This window comes from Hibiscus syriacus, unplaced genomic scaffold (genome assembly GCF_006381635.1).
Source record: "Hibiscus syriacus cultivar Baekdansim isolate YM2019G1 unplaced genomic scaffold, ASM638163v2 tig00111330_pilon, whole genome shotgun sequence".
Taxonomy (NCBI): Eukaryota; Viridiplantae; Streptophyta; class Magnoliopsida; order Malvales; family Malvaceae; genus Hibiscus; species Hibiscus syriacus.
This window is the reverse complement of record NW_024063059.1, coordinates 8,409,391-8,417,749: the sequence shown is the minus strand read 5'-3', so window position 1 is coordinate 8,417,749 and position 8,359 is coordinate 8,409,391. Positions and strand designations below refer to the sequence as shown.

General features: G+C 33.9%; 1 pseudogene; it reads right to left on the bottom strand.

Annotated features, from left to right (window-relative positions):
* Positions 1-213: 213 nt before the first annotated feature.
* On the bottom strand, positions 214-2,403 carry LOC120158567 (annotated as a pseudogene).
* Positions 2,404-8,359: the final 5,956 nt, after the last annotated feature.

Genomic DNA, 8,359 nt, shown 5'->3' with positions numbered 1-8,359 from the left:
ATTAAGTTATCAAAAATATTGTAATCATATGTCGATACAAAATATCACGATGTAATAAAGTTTGTCACATAAGATTCCTCAAAACCCTATACAAATATAACATGATTATGTTCTGTCAAAATGAAGAGAAGAAACTATCATCCATCTCTTCGATATGCCATTTGCTATAATAAATAAAATGCATGTGAACAACTCAAGAGAAGAAACTATCACCTAAGAGGCTGCTGTGTATCCATCGCGATGCGCATTTTTCCATCTCCATGCAATCTGTAAACTCTCATGGAGATCGGTAAATCGAGCTGTCCAATTCAGCTCTCGCCTTATCTTAGTTGGATCACTAAACACTTCTGCATAGTCTCCAGGTCGGCGGGGCAGATAGTCGACTTTGATCTTCACCCCAGTGGCTTTCTTACATGCCTCCACAAACTCCTTCACAGATCTATCTCTTCCGGTGCCAACATTGTAGATTCCCACTTTATGAGGCTTTGCGTTTTGAAGAGCTTTCGCATGAGCATCGACCAGGTCAGTAACGTCGATATAATCATGAATGCAAGTCTCGTCGTGTGTTTTATAGTCTATTCCCTTGACCTACACGAAAATCACAATAACCATAACAAAGTTCACCAAAATTAATTTGAAACCATAAAGGCAAAACTATGAACATCTTGGGTGACAGGTGTGATAACATTATAAAAGTTACAAGAACAAAACAAACATGCAAAAAGCACATACAAAGTACAATTGTAGTAATTAATATACAAATTATTTTATCATATACAAAATCTTTTTCACTCGAGAAAATGCATCATTGTTAAACATGTGGAATGACAGATAATCATAATTCAGTCTAAATCTTTCAAATCTTCAATGAGCTCTAAGATCTACCTAACGTATTAGGCAGATGCTTGCAAAGGTGATGTCAGCATAAAAGAAAATTAAATTAGATACACAAAGCATCCAGTTATGCAAGATCATCATCTATAGCAAACTTGTTTCAAGGAAAAGATGAAAATGTAGTCATTATAAATGATCCTAGATTTTTTTTCTAGTAGCTGTCAAACTTTAGAATCACTTATATATACTTTTGATTCTAATGAACTTTACTTGATACTCACACATAGAAAATCAATGATTTGATTGAACGCATATTTTCACTTCAATATACTTCTTTGCACTTCCCATTGTTAGGAAGAGAATACATTCACAAACTTATCCAATTTCACATCATCAATATACACAAGGCCTTCAAGAACGTATCTGTGGTGTTCACAATCTTCCTAAAATAATGAAGTGTTCTCTACATTGTCTGTACATTACTAGTTGTTTACATCTTGACCCCAAGTGTAGATGAAATACGTAGCAATCATTAAAGAGTCATAGTGAAGGGATAAAAGGAATAACACACCTTGAGACCAATAATAATACCACGAGCTGCACCAAAGCAAGCACCTGAAATTCGTCCATGCTCAAGCTACTCAAGTCTGGGAGCCTCACCTAATCTTCCTTTAGGATCTGACCCGATCACATTGAAGTATCTAAAATTCACAAAAATATATATGAATCATAACCTCAACAAATTCCTTTTAATGTTCAAGTTTTTAATAACAATAATAATATATTAATAGGAGAGCATATTGTTGGACTATCAGCAATTGTGGTCGGAACTCTACACATTGAATATGATAGTAGAAGCCCTTCAAGGTCTACAAAGTTCATCAATCCTAAATTATTCTAAACTAAGCTACCTTCTATGGTTTCCTTGTAATCTAGAACTACAAAATGACTGTGTTAAAAACAGGACTATGTAGACCTTGCATGTATGTCTTATATATGCAACGGTTGGCAGGCAGAACAATGAAAACTTATCAACTAACTCCCTCTAATGAGAAAGTATAATGATCTAAAATACTTAGTTTTGGTTTAAGGTATGGAAGACTTATGGGATGCTAAGTTGATAAAATTATGCATATTGAGAAAAGAAAACATGGAGTACACTCAAAGCTCCTAAAAGTAAACTAAAATAAAACCTTAGGACCATTACTGCCATGTCTGAATTTTTAGAGAAATCCATGATGATATCTTCTACCAACTTCTTAGCTTTTCCATATGGATTGATTGAAACCTGAGTTGGTTCCAAAACGAAGGTCAATTTCCTTGTAATACAACTGTATATTAATCTAGAAATTGATGAAGGTTAATCCTTTAATATTTGGCCTCAAACAAAAATTTAAAAAGTCATCAAGCATAAAACCAAGTTTGTAAACGTGCCTGTGGGGTTTCTTCAGTGATTGGCATCTTCTTAGGCTCCCCATACGTGGCACATGTACTAGAATATATCAAAGTGCTAACACCATGAGCAGCCATCAACTCTAGGACCACCAAGGTGTTTGAAGTAATGTTGTGATAATACCTACAAATCATGGGAATATATAGCATAAAGAACATAATTTGGAGATTAGTTTAAATCATGCAAAAACTTCCCAATCAAAGATCAAGGAGTTAATTTTAAATGTAAAAAGATAAATGATTTTTAATAACACAGCTAATGCAAATACTAGAGGACATTGAAAGGTGATGGTGTTAGAAAAAATCCATCTAGAGAACGAATATAAAAGTTGGATTTACCCGAAACCCATCAAGGAAATGAAAAGCAAGAATTTCATGGCAGATACACCGAAGGAAATGAAAAAAAGATGAATTTACCCGAAAGTAAAAATAAAAGAACATTAATGGGACATTGAAGGAGGCCAAGAAAATAACAAAAGAAGGGGGGAACCCTGAAGAAGAACCCATTTCCTGGTCTTTATCGAGAGGGAAGAACTACGGGGTCATGGGAGCTGGTTCACTCTCCATGGAGTACTCTTCTTCTTCTTATTCTTCGTGAGGCACCAAGAAATCGAAAATCCTTCTACTTCTCTTCTTTAACCCCGCTTTAACTCGCTCACCATCTTCTTCTTCCGATCCATCCTCGACCACCAAAGTTGAATAACTTGAATTCGACATGGATCTGACCCGTTTTCCCTTGTCTTCATCACCATCTACGGAAGTCTTCTACGACAAAAAACAGCCCTCGGATTCATCATCTCTCGGTTGTTAATACGACGAGTCATTGAGATTCCACATTTCCCCCTCTTTCTCAGCTTATAATCTCCACACAAAAAAACATCAAACTTAAGAAAATATGCTCACCAAAAAAGTGAAAACCCAAAAAATTCAGAGAGAAAACTAGAAAAAACCTCGATCTTTTCTCTCCCTTCACTTTGTAGATAAACAATGAGGGGAATGGAGAAACCAATGGACTGATGCAAAGAGAAAAAGGGAAAAAGAGAAAAAAGGGAAGTATGGGGCGTGAATTGATTAATGAGGGGGGGAAGAGAAGCGGTAAATGATGAAAATAATGGGTGGGAAATTAAAATACGACTCTTAAAGATGACACACATTTAAAACTGTACTCCGTGTTTTTGTAAATTTTTTGGATCATGACTATTAAATATGACACACATTATTGTAAGTCATAAATCATTCAGATTTTTTAAAAAATGACATTTTTTTAATGACACACAAGTTTTGCAAGTCATAAATTAGTGTGTGTCATCGTTCGCGTGTCATTAAAGGTATATTTTCTTGTAGTGAATAACCACACCCTAATATGGTACTGGCAAAACAATCAGTGGCCAAATATGTATTTTCCAGTAATTCCTTCTTCTCTTTATCTGTCAGTACAATGTGCTTAGGGACAAACATGTGATCTGTGATATTAGTCAACAACTCTGCCTCCTGCATGGACATTACATAACTTACTACTCTACTCTTCCAAAGATGTAGAAAAAACTCGAATTGTCTAGAAAGTTGTTTTGTACCCCAAAAATTGTTATGTACCAAAGAAACCAATCTTATAATTAATAGGAAATGTTCCACAAACAAAATTTATAAATTAAATGGCCTTTTCTATGGATTGTGTTTCGATATGAAATATCAAAGACTTCATAAACACTTCAAACATAGAGACAGTTATTCTATTTGTGATTTCACTTATAGTAATCTCATAGCACTACATGTCCTTTTTGAATTAACTAGTACTTTTGATGGTCTATTATTATTTTTTAATTGTCATCTGGAATAAAAAAATAGGATAAAGTACATAGATGGTCTCAACTTTTAGGACGCTTACATTTTGGTCACCCATATTTTAAAACTTGCAATACAATCATCAAGCTTTTAGTTCATTTTCAGAAATGTCTTGACGTTACCTCCCATTAGTTTTATCTGACATGGAACGTTTCCGTTAACTCTTATTCTTCATCATCATCATATATATTAACTAATTTTTATATCTTATTCTTCTTCTTCATATTTATTAACTAATTTTTATATCTTCTTCTTATTCTTAAGAACTTTAGTGTTGCAAAGTTGATTAGGGATAAATGTAGTGGCAAGCTTTATGTTGTGTAGTATATTGAAAGAGGACCCAAGGTTACATGGTTTTTTATCATGATATTCCATATGTTTGTGTAGACAGTCATTTTTGTCCCGTTTAATAATAATAATAATAATAATAATAATAATAATAATAATAATAATAATAATAATAATAATATCAATAGCAATAATAATAATAATAATAATAATAATAATAATAATAATAATTATTATTATTATTAAATAATAATCAAACAATTAAAATATCTCAAAACCAGGCCCAGATTACAAAGTTGACCTGAAGGTCTAGTTACAACAAAACCCGGAAGCCCAATACACCCAAATCAGTCCTAACAATAAAACCCGACCCAACAGTTAGGGTAGGGTTTCCCACACTCAGCTTCCAGTCGTTGCTCTACCTTAGTTGTTGGATCTGTGAGAGATCTAATGGTCCAGATTAATCCAGATGATATTTTGTAAACCCTAGGGTTTCATCATAACCCTAGGGCTATTCCAAACGCCGCCTTAGCCCGAGGGTAAGCCAGCCGCCACCTCTAGTGCATGAGCTCCTCTCAGCTGTTGCCACGTGAGCCGCCGCCATTGAAGACCACTGGCCGGATCTAGGATATTTGGGTGCATTTAATGCACCCAGTCGCCCCTAAACATCCTTCCATTAACCGATCCAAATAATGCACCTCGAGGCCTATAAAAGGACCTCATCTGCAAGAAGAAAACACACAAGAACAAAGGGAAAAAATAAGAACAGAGGGCAAAACAACCCACTAGAAACCACTCGAAAGAAAAAAATAGAGACCAAACGGAGAAAACACAAGAACAGAGGGCAAAGCAACCCACCAGCAACAACTCGAAAGAAAAACAGATAAGAAGAGAAGTAAGAGAAACTTACCACCGATGAACCCAAATGTTGTCGGAGACCACCGTTAACTGAAGGTAAAACCTTTAGTTTCTTTTAGATCTAGGGTGATCTAGGGGTTTTTATGCTTATAATAGGTTGGATTCGGGTAGAGGGTTTGAAGCTGTATAATTTGGGGTCATTTTCTAATCTATGATCACCATGGGTGGCGACCAGAATCACCGACAGATAGTGGCCGACGGCTGCCGTCCTTCCCTCTGGTAAGGGAATTAAAAGAAAAGGCAGAGAGAACATAAGTTCTATCTTTTTAGGGAGAGAAATAAATTGAGAAAATGAAAGAGAGGGCCATTTTAGGCCGATTTTAGGGGTATAAATACCCTTCCCCATGCGTCGCCATTTTGGGGAAGAGGTTATACGTATTTAATGTATGTGTTAATTATATTCGGGGTCCTCATAGCTTTGTATAATTTTGTTTTGGTCATTGAATGAATTTTCCCTGTATTTTAATTTGGATGTCAAATTTTATTTTGTTTATATTTTAGTCCTTAATCGTATTTATATATATTTTGGGTAAATATCCTATTTAGTCCTTAGATTTTAATATTTTTCATTTTAATCTCTAATAGTGATTAGGGTTAAATTACAATTCTAGTACCTTAATTTTGTGATGTTTCTGTTTATGATCCTTACTTTCGAATTATTATTGGTTTATTTACATTTGAAGTGCCTAATATATTAATTATTTACATTGGGTTCCTTAATCTTTTATTATTTTTATAATTTAATCCCTAACTTTACTAAATTTATAATTTTTATCCTTTATTTACATATTTATAAATTTTACTAGAATAAATATTTTCGTATATTATTTTATATGAGTAATTTAATGAAATACCCCTTAACTAACAATGAGTGTGTGTATTTCTAATTGTTGATTGAATAAAATAATATTTTTATCTATTTTATATATTTATTGTATCTAAATTTAGGGTAATACTATTTTTTATGAGGAATCCATAAAAATATCCCCTTAATTGACTAGGGATATATTTTCGAGGATTATTCGCATAAAATAATATCACTTTATATTTTTCTAAAAAATATCATATTTTAAATATTGTTTGAATTTGCCAATTTCAATAAATTAGATGACGTATAATCATGTAAGTACCAATTTTTTGGCATTGTGGGGGTGTTAATCCTTCCCCACACATAACCGACTCCCGAACATTTTTAAAAGTAAATCTATGGTCAAACGCATATCAAAATTTTATCTTTAAAAATTATTTTTCTTAAATTATTTTAAAAGGTATTTTTATGTATTCGACCTACCTAACCCAAAGGTTGTTGGCTACTCCATATTTTTCTATTTATGTATTTATTTTAAAACCCAACATGTTCCCAAAATTAAGTTAGGTCGATCCCCGAAAAAGCTCTAAAAAGTCGACGGGGACCGTTTCGATAGCTTGGCGACTCCGCTGGGGACATATCTAGAGAGTCAAGCTGTGTTCGATTATACATTATCTTTTTAAGTTAAAAATGGAAAATATGAATATTATTCTAGTTTGCATCACATCATATTTTTTTAGTCATACTAATGTGATTAGTTTTTGTGTTTCAAATTTCTACCTTTTTAGGTTGATTGTTCTGTGATCGAGGTAAAGTATTGTGAGTTTCCCCTCACACACTACAACTGTTTGATATTGAGAGCCTTCTAACTGTGCTCTGTCCCATTAGGTAGAAGTGAACGCTACGCTTATGTGTGAAAAATTATTTTTCTCTGCATGGGCTTTAGCAAGTAATCTCTAGGATATGCCTCATGTTTATGAGTGAAACATCGAGCTTCCTCACATGGACATGGGAAAATGAATCCTCTCAAATTGAATTCAATCCGTTTAAGCCTATAATGGGTGAGGATCGAGGGTCTGGAAGGCTCAAGGGGGCACCATCAAAGGACAATTCGAGTACACTGTTAGTAGTACATAACATCTGCTCGTTTTATACGTAATTTCTATATATAGGGGAAATTCATTCTAACCTTTTCCTCAAAGCTATTTATTTATTTTTGTAATAAGCATGAGAACTAGAAAATTATACATTTAGGTTTTATATATCTATGCGAAGTCTGCGAACTAGAAAAAATGTTATGATTTATTATATATATATATATTTTGATTATTTGATTATTGATTGTATATACTAACACAATCTGATTTTTGTTTTTTTAGTACTGTACGTTGCATGATCATTCATAAATAAATGTGTTGGTTCACAAAGTGATCATCAGAGTAGAAAGCGGTCATAAAATGGACAAGAGTTTCATAACAAGGAAATAAAAAATTGCAGAATAAAGTCATGATCTGAAGAAACTCAGAGAAAGAAGGGGATAGTCTGACCAAATACTATATATCAGTGTTATCGGAGATCGCTCCAGTCAGTCTGAAGTAAAATGATCTGCAAGGGCTACGTGAAATTTGGGAGAGCTGGGAATCTGATACGAGGCATGCATTCTGGCAAAAGTATGGTGACATAGATCTTCTGCTGTATGTAAAGGTAAATAAACCCTTGATCAAAGCTCTGATCCAGTTTTGGAATCCATCATATAGTTGTTTTACTTTCAACAAGGAAGACATGACTCCCACGCTGGAAGAATACACATCCATGTTTTTTTTGAAACAATACACTTGGATAGAATCTACTCAAAGGTAACAAGAACGCAACATTTCAAGAGAAAGCTCGCAAAGATTACCAGAATGGGGGAGAAATGGGTAGTTGGCAAAATCCAAAAGAAAGGAGGGTCAGACTGTTTTCCTTGCCCGTCTATTAAAGAATTGATTTTCAGACACAATGATATTGAGAAGAGCTTGGAAATGTTCACTTTGGGAATTTACGGGTTTGTGATTTTTCCAAAAGTTATTTGCCATATAGAATCCGCTATAGTGAATTTATTTGAGCGTGTGGAAAGGAATGTAAATCCTGTTCCTGCAGTCTTAACGGAGACATTTAGGTCACTTAACAATTGTAAAAGAGTAGAAATTAGCTGCTTCACCGAATGTATTCAACTGC